Below are 15,511 nucleotides of genomic sequence, written 5' to 3'. Positions count from 1 at the left end.
CTGTCCTCTCTGCAGGAGCCTTCCTCCGTGTGTCTTGCCAACAGCAAGAGGCGAGAGAGCTCGGCGGGGAGCCAAGCTGCTCATGGGTGACAGGCCCTGAACCAGAGACAGGCCCTCAGCCAATCTCCAACTCCCTCCCTCCCTCCCTCTCTTTATGCACACACTCCCAGGGAGAGGACTCTGGTCTAATTATATCCTGGGAAGTGGGGCATGTTTCACAGCATGTTTAACTCCTGAGAGCCCTGTGCTAAAACCCTGGATGGGTCTAGACAGCTCAAGGCAATGACCTGAAAGGGGGCCATTCTTGTAAGCTGGAGAGACAGCCCAGGGGGTGCCCACCTCACACAAGAGCTTGGTCGGTAGACTGCAATGGTCAGGTGATGAGACTGTAGGGTGAGGGAGGCCCTGCAGGCAGCAGCTCACACAGAGGCAGGGCCTGTGGCATCACAGAACTCCAGACTCCGCACGCTGGCCAGGCCTTTGTCCACACAGCAGGCGCCAAGGAAGAGCTCTGTGCCTCTGTGGGGCTGGCATCAATGCCTGTCTCCTTTTTCCTGAGGTTCCACAGTGCAAGCCACCTGTGCCCACCTGGCTCATGGGATTGCAATGACGAAGGTGGAGAAAGGGGGCTTTTGGATGGTCCCTCCATGACCTCTGCCATGGCTGGGGCCTCACAAAAGGATAAAGTGAACAAAAGTCAGGAGGGCCTTTGCAGAGCATCCGTCCCACTGTGAGGAACGGCCAGCGGCCGCCTGACCCAGCCCAGGCCTTCTGTAGATGGCAGCAACCCCGGCGGGGGGAGGTCAGTGACTGCCCGAAACTAAGGCAGTTGACTGTAGCACTGACAGATCCAGAGAGCCAACCCCCCACCCCGAACTCTCACCAAGCTACAGACAGGGTTTCCATCGGGAGAAGGCTGCCAGGCGACCTGCCTGGAGCCCCTCAAGGAGAACACAGGGCTTCTCCAGTCACAGGGCAGGGGCACGGCCGGGCCACAGAAGGTTATGGATGCTGGACTTGACCTCTGGGCGGCAGGGAGCCGCAAGAACATCTTGAGCAGGGGTGTCGCAGGATAAAAGTCCAGCAGTGGTACTTAAGAGAACTTAGGACGTAGAGAGCTGGGAGGAAGCCCAGGCTGGAAGCAGCTGCAGCTGCCCAGGAGTGAGAAAACGCAGATCTGGAGAGAGGTCAGGGGAATGAATCAGGTTCAAGATGCATTGTGAGGAGCAAACTGCAGAGACTCCGGCTGACTCCACGGGCCGTCAGATGAGCGGCTGACTCAGGCCCATGCTTGTGTCTGAGAGCAGGAAACTGACTCTAGCTAGTTTAAGCAGAGGGGAATTTATTGGAAGTCCACAGTGGGGAAAGCTCACAGAATGGACAATAGACAGGGGGAGACCAGGCTTGGGAAAGTCAGGAAGTGAGGGCTCTGGGGGCGGAAGCCAGTCGTGGCCAGGACCCCGGGGCGGCAGCCACCCCTGCTGCACCTGCTTTTATAAAGGACCTCTTACCGCCAGTGTCCTCAGCTCGCTCACTCAGGAGCCAAAGTCCTAGGCAAGAACAGCCAATTGGCCAGGGGACCCCACATTCCTGTCCCAGGCTGGGGCTGGCTGGGAAGGATGTGACCCCTTTGGCTCTCCTTGAGGGAAGCAGGTGTAAGGCGATCTCCTCCAAGGAGGTCAGGGTGCTCTTAGGATGGGGCACTGGACGCCCCCAAAATACAGCCAGCCTCCATCTCAAAAAAAAAATGTGTGTATATATATATATGTGTATATGTATATATGTGTGTGTGTGTGTGTGTGTGTGTGTATAATTAAATGACCATAAATGACCGCCTTCTGCCAACAGGAATAAATCAAATGGCAAGTCCCAGGTAATGAAGTGACTACTAGGTATCGCTGCAGACATTTTCATATGTAACATTATAATATAAGCAGCTTCCATATTATAAAAGTTATTGAAGCATATTATAAAAGTTAATTAAGCATAAGTCTTAATGGCTGCATAACAGCCAAGTTAATTTAGTAATTTATCTGATCACTTCTCTATTAGATATTTTGTTTATTTCCACTTCCATTTTTTTGGATTAGAGATAATGTTGATTATAGAGCATCTTATGTATTTAAGGTTATAGCTTGATTTTTTTGAGACGGAATCTTGCTCTGTCACCTTGGCTGGAGTGCGGTAGCACGATCTCGGCTCACTGCAACTTCCACCTCCTGGGTTCAAGCGATTTTCCTGCTTCAGCCTCCCTGGCAGCTGGGATTACAGGCCTACCACCATGCCTGGCTAATTTTTGTATTTTTAGTAGAAATAGGGTTTCACCACACTGGCCAGGCTGGTCTCCAACTCCTGACCTCAGGTAATCCACCCGCCTCAGCCTCCTAAAGTGCTGGGATTACAGGCATGAACCACCATGCCCAGCCGAAGGTTATAGCTTTAGAATGGAGTTTTACAAGAGCACTTACTGGGCCAAAGGGCATGAGGTTGCTAAGGTTCCTTACACACATTGAGAAATCAGTTCACCTTACACAAGCAAGCGAGTCTCCCTCCTCCCGGCAGTGGCTTAGTGAGGACACATGTTCTACAACAGCACTTTCTGTAACCCTGGATGCTGTACGTTGTTAAAGTCAGTTAATCTGATAGATAGAAAATATATCTTATTTTAAGTGTGTATTTCTTTGATTATATTTTTTTGTTTTTTTGTTTGTTTTTTGTTTTGTTTTTGTTTTTGCTGTTTTGTTTTGGGTTTTGTTTTGTTTTGTTTTGTTTGTTTTGAGACAGAGTCTTGCTCTGTCGCCCAGGCTGGAGTACAGTGGCACAATCTTGGCTCACTTCAACCTCCGCCTCCTGGATTCAAGTGATTCTCCTGCCTCAGCCTCCCGAGTAGCTGGGATTACAGGCGCGCCACCACACCCAGCTAATTTTTGTATTTTTAATAGAGATGGAGTTTCACCAGGTTGGTCAGGCTGGTCTCAAACTCCTGGCTTCATGTGATCCACCTGCCTCTGCCTCCCAAAGTGCTGGGATTACAGGTGTGAGCCACCATGCCCGACCTGATTATATTGTTTTCAATGGTTTCATAATCAATTGTGTTTTTTTGTGTGTGATTACTCTTGGAGTAATATTATTTTTCTTTAGAATTTAATCATAGAGTAAGAATTTCAACTCTTTATCATCTTGTCTATCAATATCTTTTACCAGATTTTCTTTTCTTTTCTTTCTTTTATTTTCCCCCAAGATAGAGTCTTGTTCTTGTTGCCCAGGCTCGAGTGCAGCGGTGAAGTCACGGCTCACTGTAGCCTCGACCTCCTAGGCTCAAGTGATCCTTCCACCTCAGTCTCCTGAGTAGTTGGGGCTACAGGCATGTGCCACCACGCTCGGCTAATTTTTTAAATTTTTCATAGAGATGAGATCTCACCATGTTGCCTAGGCTGGTCTTGAACTCCCAGGTCCAAGCGATTCTCCCACCTCAGCCTCCCAAAGTGCTGGAATTACAGGTATGAGCTACCGTGCTTGGCCCAGAGTCTTTTAATGATTTTGTTTGTTTGTTTTGAGATGGAGTCTTACGCTATTGCCCAGGCTGCAGTGCAGTGGCATGATCTTGGCTTACAGCAACCTATACCTCCTGGGTTTAAGAAATTCTCCTGCCTCAGCCTCCCGAGTAGCTGGAATTACAGGTGCCCGCCACCACGCCCAGCTAATTTTTTGTATTTTTAGCAGGAATGTGTTTCACCAGGCTGGTCTCAAACTCCTGACCTCAAGTGATCCTCCCGCCTCTGCCCTCCCAAAGTGCTGGGATTATAGGCATGAGCCACTGCGCCCAGCCGAGTCTTTGAATTGTTAACAATTTTATGCTGGGCTTGGTGGCTCTGTAATCCCACCACTTTGGGAGGCTGAGATGGGAGGATCACTTGAGCCAAGGAGTTCCAGGCTACAGTGAGCTATGATCATGCCACTGCACTCCAGCCTGGACAACAGAGCAAAAGCCTGTCTCTAAATAAATAAACATTTATAATCACAATATCTGACTTAATTGAAACATTTAGTCATGGATAGTACACCTCATTTTGCTATTTTCCAAGCAGAGGATATTTTGTTCTATATAATAAACACTACTCCTGTGTTACTCCTGAGAGGTTTTATTGTTCACACCTTAGTGCAATGCAGAGGCCACAGGCATCTGCTTACAGGTCAGTTTCCCTCACTGCCATAGAGAATAGTCTTTTCTTAGCTCAGTGTGGCTCAGAATGCTTTATAATCAAATCTATCAATCTTTTCTTATATAATTAGAAAGTCCTCTTGTCTCTAGTGACTGCATTGCTTGTTTTCCTTCATTTGTCTTTAGATTTTATGGTGTTTTTTTTGTTGTTGTTGTTTTTTTTTTTTTTTTTTTTTTTTTTGACTCACTTTTTTTGAGTCTCACTCAGTTGCCCAGGCTGTAATGCAGTGGCACGATCTCAGCTTACGCAACCTCCACTGCCCAGGTTCAAGCAATTCTCGTGCCTCAGCCTTCTGAGTAACTGGGATTACAGGCACCCACCACCACGCCTGGCTAATTTTTGTATTTTTAGTAGAGATGAGGTGTTTTTTTTTGTTTTGTTTTGTTTTGTTTTTTGAGGCGGAGTCTCTCTCTGTCGCCCAGGCCTGAGTGCAGTGGCCGGATCTCAGCTCACTGCAAGCTCCGCCTCCCGGGTTTACGCCATTCTCCTGCCTCAGCCTCCCGAGTAGCTGGGACTACAGGCGCCCGCCACCTCGCCCGGCTAGTTTTTTTTGTATTTCTTTTAGTAGAGACGGGGTTTCACCGTGTTACCCAGGATGGTCTCAATCTCCTGACCTCGTGATCCGCCCGTCTCGGCCTCCCAAAGTGCTGGGATTACAGGCTTGAGCCACCGCGCCCGGCCAAGATGAGGTTTTACCATGCTGGCCACACTGGTCTCAAACGCTTGACCTCAAGTGATCCGCCCGCCCTGGCCTCCCAAAGTGCTGTGATTACAGGCATGAGCCAGCACGTCCAGCCCAAATTTTATGGTTTTTGTTTTTTTTTTTTTGTTTTTACACCTAAGTCCAATCCATCTGGAGTTTATTATGATGGGTTGGATCTAGGAACTGTTTGGAAATTTGCAACAAGAAATATATTTATAGTCCCTGGCCCACTTTAGAGGTTATATCTTCAAGGAAATAATCCAACATAAAAGACCTGCAAAGATTTTCACAGCAACACTATTTACAATAGCAACAGTTTGGAAAGCCCATATACCCACCATTGGGGGGAAAGTTAAGCAAACACAGACTAGGAGAAGTAAAAGTGTATATGATGCTTTTTCTTTTCTTTTCTTTTCTTTTCTTTTCTTTTTTAAGAGACAGAGTCTCAGCTCTGTTGCTCTGGCTAGAGTGCAGTGGTATGATCATAGCTCACTGCAGTCTGGAACTCCTGGATTCAAGTGATTCTTCCACCTCAGCCTCTTGAGTAGCTGGGACTACAGGTGCATGCCACCATGCTTGGCTGCTTTTTTTTTTTTTTTTTTTTTGAGATGGAGTTTCACTCTTGTTGCCCAGGCTGGAGGGCAATAATGGCATGATCTCAGCTCACTGCAACTTCCACCACCTGTATGTAAGCAATTCTCCTGCTTCAGACTCCCGAGTAGCTGGGATTACAGGCGCCTGCCACCACGCCTGGCCAACTAAATTTTTTTTTAATAGAGATGGGGTCTCCTATATTGCCTAGGCGGGTTTCAAACACCTGGCCTCAAGTGATTTTCCCATCTTGGTTTCCCAAAGTGCTGGGATTACAGGTGGATTACAGATGTGAATATAAAATGTACCTACTCTATGCTTACACTTATATAAAATCATGCAGGGGTATGACCACAGAATTGGAACAAAGACACAAGCGGCAGGCTTGTAAGTAAATTCCTGACTGCTGCTGCAGGGCAGGTGGGCGGCTGTCTCCTTTGAGAGGTGTTCAGAGAGGGAATCTGAGCTGGACGAGGTGGCATGATCCTGTAGCCCCAGCTACTTGAGAGGCTGAGGTGGTAGAATCCTTTGAGCCCAGGAGGTCAAGACCAGCCTGGGCAACATAGAGAGACCTCAACTCTTTAAAACAACAACAAACAAACAAAAACAAAGAGAATCTGGAGAAGTGAGAGGTGCCCCTGGGTGAATTATTTTCCCTTTATATTTATTTGTTTGTGTGTTTGAGACAGAGTCTCATTCTGTTGCCCAGGCTGGAGTCCAGTGGTGTGATCACAGCCCATCACACACTCGACCTCCTGGGCTCAAATGATCCACCTGACTCAGCTTCCTGAGTAGCTAGGACTACAGGCACACACCACTATGCTTGGCTAATTTTTGCATTTTTTTAAAAAAGAGATGGGGTTTTGCCATGTTGCCCAGGCTGATCTCGAACTCCTGGGCTCAAGTAGTCCTCCCACCTCAGTCTCCCAAAGTGCTGGGATTACAGGTGTGTGCCACGGCACCCAGTCCAATTTCCCCTTTTATTTAAATTCTATTAATATCAGTAAAAGATTTGTTACCTTAATTCAGTAGCCTCCTGACAATTACAACAGGTATGTTTCAAGATCTTTGCTACTTTCCAAATTTGCACATAAGGAAATGTTTCTGCAGCTCCTCACTCCCTAAATCATCATGTCTTCACAGAGAGCCCCTCTGTGTCTTGTCCTTATTCTTGCATCTTTTCAGCCATCACTAGCTTTTGTTTTATTTTGTTTCATTTTTGAGACAGAGTCTCACTCTGTCACCCAGGTTGGAGTGCAGTGGCACGATCTCAGCTCACTGCAACTTCCCCCTCCTGGGTTCAAGAGATTCTCCTGCCTCAGCCTCCCAAGTAGCTGGGATTACAGGCATGAGCCACCATGCCCGGCTAATTTTTTTGTATTTTTATTAGAGACAGGGTTTCACCAGGTTGGTCAGGCTGGCCTTGGTCATGTGACTGGCTTTGGCCAATGGGACTCTTCGGAGGCAAGACACAAGATGAGCCTTGATAAGCACTTGTACCTTAAGTCTGTTCTCTCAGAGCACTCTGTCCAAGCCCGGTTGACATGCGGTAAGGAAGTCCTGGCTAGCCAGCACATGAAGAAGGACAGAGTGGCCCAGCTGAGCTCCCAGCTCAGTGCAGGCACATGAGCAATACCCATGAAGCCAAAGAACCTCCCTGCCAACCCACAGGATCATGAGAAACAATCAAGGTTGTTTTAAGCCACTGAGTTTTGGGGTGGTTTATTACACAGTAATAGGTAACTGAAACACATGGGAATGTGGACGCAGTAGGATGCTAAGGCAGAAATTAAAATACAAAGGAAGATGTTCATCGTAATCGAGACTTTGTAAAAATGCATACCTATATCACAAACCGGGATTAGAAGCTACTTTAAAATTATATGAAGTGTCTGCTGCTCATTGGGTTACTTTTTAAATTATATATTTCTTTAAAAGTGCTGTAAGAAACTTCAAAAAGCCAATCATAGCTCCTGTTGTCAAGAACTTCCAGTCGTTGGGGAAAGTAGTGCCAAGGAGCTCTTGAGAACAGTGCTGGTGACTCCCAGCCCAGAGAAGGACTGCCTGGAAAGGCAAGGTTCTGGGGCTAGCGGAAGGCAAGGGCAGCTTGCAGGAGAAGCAACCCACATCTTCTTTTTATTGAAAAGTGTCTCTCCATAAGGAAGGAGCTCTATCATCAAACAGAATGAGTGTGTGTGTGCGCATGCGTGCGTGTGTGTGTGTGAGACTGTATCCTCGGGAAAGCCCTCAGTCCTGAGCCTAGTGGTTGAGACAGGACTGGGTTCTGCCTCTAGGCTCACAGGGCCTTTTTGGGACCCATTGATGAGTCTTGAACTCTCAACTCTTCAAGTCAGCTTCAGACCAAACCATGCTGGGCCTGCGCTCAGCAAGTGGGTGACATGATGTGACATGCAGTGCCGGATGTTCTGCAGTTGGTTGAGCTCTCGCTGGCTGAAATATACCATATGTGAGGCATGTGTGAAATTAGGAAAATTACAGCATTGGTAAGGAAGGCATGACATCTGGGAAAGTACCCTTTTTTTTTGTGAGATGGAGTTTCGCTCTTTGTTCCCCAGGCTGGAATGCAATGGCACGATCTCGGCTAAGTGCAACTTCTGCCTCCCAGGTTCGAGTGATTCTCCTGCCTCAGCCTCCCGAGTAGCTGGGATTATAGGCATGTGCTACCACACCCAGCTAATTTTTGCATTTTTAGTAGAGATGGGGTTTCACCATGTTGGCCAAGCTAGTCTCGAATTCCTGACCTCATGTGATCCACCCGCCCTGGCCTCTCAAAGTGCTGGGATTACAGGTGTGAGCCACCTCACCCAGCCTGGAAAGTACTTAAGAAAAAAAAAAAAAAACTTGGCCGGGTGTGGTGGCTCGCGCCTGTAATCCCAGCACTTTGGGAGGCCGAGGCGGGCAGATCACGAGGTCAAGAGTTCAAGACCAGCCTGGCCAACATGGTGAAACCCCAGCTCTACTAACAATACAAAAATTAGCTGGGCGTGGTGGCGTGCATCTGTAGTCCCAGCTCTTGGGAGGCTGAAGCAGGAGAATTGCTTGAACCCAGGAGTCAGAGGTTGTAGTGAATCAAGCTCTCCAGCCTGGCAAGAGAGCAAGACTCTGCCTCAAAAACAAACAAAAACAGGCCGGGCGCGGTGGCTCAAGCCTGTAATCCCAGCACTTTGGGAGGCAGAGCCGGGAGGATCACGAGGCCAGGAGATCGAGACCATCCTGGCTAACACGGTGAAACCCCGTCTCTACTAAAAAATACAAAAAACTAGCCAGGCGAGGTGGCGGGCACCTGTAGTCCCAGCTACTCGGGAGGCTGAGGCAGGAGAATGGCGTGAACCCGGGAGGCGGAGCTTGCAGTGAGCTGAGATCCGGCCACTGCACTCCAGCCTGGGCGACAGAGTGAGACTCCGCCTCAAAAAAACAAACAAACAAACAAACAAAAAACCTCCTTAAGTAATTTGGCAAAACAAGCTACCATAAAGACATTCCATCCTTTCAATTTCTTGACTATAGTGTTCATATACATTTATAAGCTCAAATGAATATTAATAAAATTAATATTAATAATAAATCAATAATGAATATTAATGAAAAAACTAGGACACCATCATTGATCATGCTGTGTGTGATAATTTGGCTGGGATTTTACGACCTATTTATAGGCAAATTTTCTGTTAACACTATTGCTTCTGGTTCATGAGATGAACTAATAGTTATTTCCTGGTGTTTCAGGTAGACCTGGCTACCTGGCTCCAGCTAGTCTGCCATCTCTCACAGAAGCACATCATGTAATTCAACTGTTCCAGACCCAATCATTTCTGAAAAAGTGAGAGCACTGTTTCTGCCAACCCAGAGTCCTTTGTAACTGAGCCTGGGTCTCCTGCAGAGAGTTACGCAGGGAGATCTTGGTTCAATCTGCCTCTTTAGAGGGAAGAACACTGTGTTTGCGACACTTCTGGTTCTCCTTGTGAAATGAAGTGCTGAGTCACTTCTATGAGGAATTCCTGTAATGAGCTTCCTAGATTTCCCAAGACTCCTTTTATATTCATTTTTCCTTGATTAAGAAATGAGTGCAGGCCGGGTATGTTGGCTCATGCCTGTAATCCCAGCACTTTGGGAGGCCGAAGAGGGAGGATCACTTGAGCTCAAGTGTTCGAAATCAGCTTGGGTCACATGGTGAAACCCCATCTCTACAAAAAATACAAAAGAATTAGCTGGGTGGGGTGGTGCATGCCTGTAGTCCCAACTACTTGGGAGGCTGATGCAGGAGAATTGCTTGAACCTGGGAGGTAGAGGTTGCAGTGAGTTGAGATTGTGCCACTGTACTCCAACCTGGGTGACAGAGCAAGACCCTGTTTCAAAAAAACCAAAAAACCAAAAAAAAAAAAAAACAGTAGCCTAGTAAATATCACAGAAGGTAGGGAGACATAGGTGTTAACAGCTGGGACTCCTTCAGGTGCAGTGCAGGGGGCTTTGAAACAGAACCTCTTTCTTTCTCTCTCTCTCTCTCTTTTTTTTTTTTTTTGTTGTTGTTGTTGTTTGAGACGGAGTTTCACTCTTGTTGTACACGCTGGAGTGCAATGGCGTGATGTCAGCTCACTGCAACCTGCACCTCCCAGGTTCAAGCAATCCTCCTGCATCAGCTTCCCGAGTAGCTGGGATTACAGGTGTGTGCCACTACGCCTGGCTAATTTTTGTATTTTTAGTAGAAATGGGGTTTCACTATATTGGCCAGGCTGATCTCGAACTCCTGGCCCCAGGTGATCCACCCGCCTCAGCCTCCCAAAGTGCTGGGATTATAGGTGTGAGCCACAGCGCCTGGCCTCTCTCTCTTTCTTTTTTCTCTTTCTTTTTTTTTGAGACAGAGTCTTACTCTGTTGCCCAGGCTGGAGTGCAGTGGCGCAATCTCTGCTCACTGTAATCTCCGCCTCCTAGGTTCAAGCAATTCTCCTGCCTCAGCCTCCTGAGTAGCTGGGATTACAGGTGCACACCACCATGCCTGGCTAATTTTTGTATTTTTAGTAGAGCGGGGTTTCACCAGGTTGGTCAGGCTGGTCTCGAACTCCTGACCTCGTGATCTGCCCACCTCGTGACCCACCTGCCTCGGCCTCCCAAAGTGCTGGGATTACAGGTGTGAGTCACTGCGTCTGGCCTCTTTCCCTCCCTCCCTTCCTTCTCTTTCTTTTCTTTCTTTTCTTTTTTCATTCTTTTCTTTTTATTTTCTTTCTTTTTCTTTCCTTTCTTTGTTTCTTTCTTCTTTCTTTGTTTCTTTCTTTCTTTTTCTTTCTTTCTTTCCTCTCTTTCTCTTCTTTTGTTTTTTCTTCTTTTTTTTTTTTAGATATGAGGTCTACACTATGTTGCCCAGGCTGGTCTTGAACTCTCGGTCTCAAGCAATCCTCCTGCCTGGGCCTCCCAAAATTCTGGGATTACAGGCATAAGCCACCACACCTGGTCCGGAATCTGCCCTTTCTATTTGCTAAGGGTTCCACTTATAGATGCAGGAAAGACTGCCAGCCAGGACCCTTCCCTGGGAAAAGAGGGGCCAGCTGCGCACACAGTGTTGACTTTCCGCCCAAATGGTCTGCTTCAAAAGGCCACTTGGTCTTAATGGGAACTTTTAGTTCTGACTGCTCAGTGCCCCAGGCCTCTGATATCCTGATGAGGGGAAGGCACTTTTACTACTGTTTCTGGCTTGTTAGTCCTGCACCTTGGCTTGCCTTCCAGCCTCATTGTTTTTGTTTTGTTTGAGACAAGGTCACACCATCTCCCAGGCTGGAGTGCAGTGGTGCAATCACATCTCACTGTGGCAGCCTCAACCTTGCGGGCTCAAGCAATTCTCCTATCTCAGTCTCCTGAGTAGCTGGGACTACAGGTGCATGCCACCACACCTGGCTGTTTTTTATTTTTTATAGACACAGGGTCCCACTATGTTGCCCAGGCTGGTCTAGAACTCCTGGGCTCAAGCAATCCTCCTGCCTTTGCCTCCCAAAGGGCTGGGATTACAAGCATGAGCCACCGTGCCTGGCCCAGCCTCACTGTTGTGCAGTCTGAACAACCAAGCTCCTGGTGAGAATTCCATGACCCACCCTCCAGCAGGCAGCAACAGGGGTGGGCCCAGGGTCCAGCTGGACACATTCCTTGTGGTCTCCTCTTGCCCACTGGCAGCCAAGGATCTGGTCTGAGCAAGGCCTTCTCACAGTTCAGGGCCATGGAACTGTTGGAGGCCTCACTGTGAATAACCAAGAAAAAATTCCTTGCTCTTGGGGCCCGGTTTGCCTGGGCAGCCTTTGTGAGTCCCTGCTCAGAGGACCCCTCGATACTCCATCAAGGGAGGGAGGCCACCACGGAGTCACTTCTGGGAAGGCAATAGAACACAGTGGTTCATGGCGGCCTCCTGGCCTCACTGCCTGCCAACTGTGGGACCTTGAGCACATCTCTTAACCTTTCTGTGCCTCAATTCATTTACCTTTCAGTTGAAGGGTTTTGTAGTTCCTACCTATGGTATGGAAAGAAGTAACCCAAACGCCTGACCCATGGTAAGCTCTCAATAATGTGACTGTTAATATTAGTTATTGGGGCCGAGTGTGGTGGCTCACTCGGCCTAGCACTTTGGGAGGCTGTTATCCTAGCACTTTGGAAGGCTGAGGCAGGTGGATCACTTGAGGTTAGGAGTTTGAGACCAGCCTGGCCAACATGGTAAAACCCCGTCTCAACTGAAAATACAAAAATTAGCCAGGCATGGTGGTGCGTGCTGGTAATCCCAGCTACTTGGCAGGCTGAGGCACAAGAATTGCTTGAACCCGGGAGGCAGAGGTTGCAGTGAACTGAGATCGTGCCACTGCACTCCAGCCTGGGCGACACAGCTAGACTCCATCTCAAAAAAAAAAAAAGGGCAGTGGGGAGACTATGAAGACTTTTTATCTGCCCCGTTTCAGAAAATAATCCCAGTTGGTCTCACTAATCGAAGTCAACACTCCCCACCCCCACCCCCCAAACCAACTGAGCCGCAGAAGACCTTGTCTCAGCCAGATAGCCTAGAGATGCAGCACTTAGATCTTCTTCACTCAAGTCCTTGGATTTCCGTGGCTTCTGTCCTAGAATGACTGTCCATCCACATTCAGCACACACTCCTCAGGTTAGGCATGAATGGGAAGGTGGAAAGTTGCTCAGGAGTCTGTGTGCTGTGCAGGAAGAAGGAACACTGGCATCACACAGTCAGTGTGTATTTATATCTATATTTCCACCCTACTTTGGAAGATCCCAAGAGATGGGATCTCAGAAAAGGGAATGGTCACCACTCCCATAGGGGTTATCAGGGAGGGCTTTGTAACCATCCAACAGGTTCTTCTTGCCCACTGCCCAGATAGAGCCAGTTTATCAAGACAGGGGAACTGCAATAGAGAAAGAGTTTAACACACCAAGAGCTGACTAAATAAGAGACCACAATTTTATTATTACTAAATCAGCCTGTCTGAAAATTCGGAGGCTAGGGTTTTTCAAGGATAGCTTGGTGGGCAGAGGGCTAGGGAATTGGTACTGCTGAATGGCTGGGGATATAATCATAGTGGCGTGGAAAATGGTCCTCTTGTACTGAGTCCATTTCTGGGTGTGGGGCACAGAAAAGTTGGGTCAAGAGGCCCGGTCTTCAGAAATGCAAATGGCTGAAAAGCCATCCCAGAAGGCCAATCTCAGTTTCTACAATAGCGATGTATGTGATATAAGAAAGTAATTGGAGAAGTTACAAATCTTGTGACTTCTGGAATAATGGCTGGTAATCATTGAACTATGTGTACATCTTAGGAGAGCTCAAGCCCCTCTTGTCCTCCTAACCTGGTGGCCTTTCATTCATTTTACAAAAGTGGTTTAATTTTGGAGAAGAGCTATTATCATTTAAACTACAAACTAAATTTCTCCCAGAGTTAGCTTGGTTCACACCTAAAAATGACCAAGGGCACTTTGGAGGTTGAAGGCAGGATGGAGTTGGTTAGGTCAGATCCCATTCACTATCATCATTTCCTCACTGTTAAATTTTTTGCAAAGGCAGTTTCAGCTTCAGGAGGAGGTGGCATTTACTTTTCTTAATATGCCAAGGGTCATCCCTCCCCAGCTTCTGAACAACCAGTTTTCAACTAAGCCTCTTTGGTCTGAGACTCCAGGCTATTAGCAAAGGGTTTAGAAAAGCTGCTCAGGGAATGCTGAGTGCCAGGAGAGCAGGGTTAAGAGGGAAGGGTGCTGCACCAAGCTGGGATTCCTGGGTTCTAGTCTGGCTCTGCAACTCATGAGCAAGTTCCAACTCCCAGGCCCCTTCCTGGTCTGTGAATTTCGGGTGATTAGAGAATTGGTCAGAAGCTCCCCAACCTCTCCTCTAGCTTGCAAAGTCTAGTTTCCTTTGCGTTCCAGTCCCCGCCCCAACCCGGACTGTACATCTGGACACCTGGAGGACACAACAGGATTCATCTGACTCACGTTACGGTAACAGGATGCGTTTCGTGCTGCTCTCTAGACCTGGAAAAAAAACATGAGTGCCAAGCGTGGACCAGCCTGAGAGCGTTTCCTGTTTCTCCGAAAGCTGACTGGCTGTCAGAATCCCGGGGCGGTGTGTGCCAAAAAAGGCAGCATCTCCTGGTGCGCCCCGTCCTCCAGCCACCCCTCTTCCTTCTAGGACTGGGTGTGGTCCCTGGTCCGCTTATTGGAGTCTGGCCCAGGAGCTGAGAGGTGTCATCCCTGCCCTACCACGGGTGGAGCTGGTGCGGAAGGACGGGCTCATTCGCAGCCCAGCTGCACTTACAGGGCCCTGTGTGCCCAGGTGCCCCAGCACCCGGCTTGGTACAGCGGTGGTCTCAGTCTGATCCATGATGGACATATGATCCCCTGTGCCTCCGGAGGCCCCACCAGGGGAAGAATGTGCTTGGCACATCCATAGGTCTGAAACGGGAGTTTGCGGCGGGGCCTGCTCCCAGAATGTATTCATTCACACTGCCAGACTCCAGGCCCACCAGTTCCCTCAAATCCACTGAGCTGGGATCTTCCAGACCCCCAGACCCCAGCAGGGAGGGTGGCGTTCATGGAGGCCTTTTTGACGGGATCAGGTGGGGTGAGGAGAGGGTCTGAGATACTTTTTGTGCACATCGCCAGGGTGACGGGGGCGGGGGGGGGGAAGGAGTCCGCTGTCACACGCATGCGGAGGGTATTTGGAGAGAGTTTAATAAAGGAACCGTTTACAAAGGCCAGGGCCCAGCGTGGGGCAGCCACGAGGGTTAGTGCTGGATCCGGGGCGCGCAGCTGCCCGGACCCTGCCTGGCCCTGGCGGAAGCCTGAACCCAGAAGCGACCCAGAGAGAAAGAAAGCGGGGTACCGGCGCGAGCGCGGTGCGGCCCTCAGGTGACCCGAAACGCCCGTGAAGAGCCCGCAGGGAGTCCACGGAATAAACCCCGACCTCGGCTCGCCCTCCGCCGCCCATCTCCGCCCGTTTCCCCCGGGCTGAGCCCAACCAGGATCCCATGGGCCAGAGCTGCAGCGCCGCTGTCCCCAAGACGTGGCCAGAGGGACAAATGTCTGGCACAGCTAGCTGATGTTTAAGTGGTTTTCTTTTGTCTTTGCAATTTAGAGATAACCGAATGAAAAATAGCTGCATTCCGATATCTCGAGAGTTAAAAAATCTCACCCCAGCTGCCCTGCCCCCCGCTGGGTTTGCGGGCTTCTTTATGGCAGAGTCTGGGCGGGCGTCCCCAGGCATTTGCTCTCCTACCCCTCGCGGTCGCCGGGAGGCCTGGACAGGCCAGCCCCTCTATCCAGGAAAGCCCCTGGAGTGGGTGCAAGCTCTGAATCACACGTTCCACCCTGACACCCCTTAGAAATTTAAGCTGCCTGTCATTGATCCTTCTCCGGGCCGCTTTTGTACACAGTTCCAGCTGAAGGAAGGCACCAGTAGCTGCACATTGCTTAAAAATGAGACTATTCACCTCTCTGGGGTGAGGGG

General features: G+C 48.9%; 1 protein-coding gene across 2 annotated transcripts in view; it reads right to left on the bottom strand.

Annotated features, from left to right (window-relative positions):
- Positions 1-5,326: 5,326 nt before the first annotated feature.
- Positions 5,327-15,511, bottom strand: part of PRORP (protein only RNase P catalytic subunit) — a 253,529-nt gene continuing 243,344 nt past the window's right edge. For both annotated transcript variants that reach the window (XR_013396180.1, XR_013396186.1), the window contains one exon: positions 5,327-5,425. The gene's annotated coding sequence lies outside the window, so the exon portion shown is untranslated. The remainder of the gene's footprint in view (positions 5,426-15,511) is intronic.

Source organism: Macaca mulatta, chromosome 7, assembly GCF_049350105.2.
Source record: "Macaca mulatta isolate MMU2019108-1 chromosome 7, T2T-MMU8v2.0, whole genome shotgun sequence".
Taxonomy (NCBI): domain Eukaryota; kingdom Metazoa; phylum Chordata; class Mammalia; order Primates; family Cercopithecidae; genus Macaca; species Macaca mulatta.
This window is presented reverse-complemented; position numbering and strand designations above follow the sequence as displayed.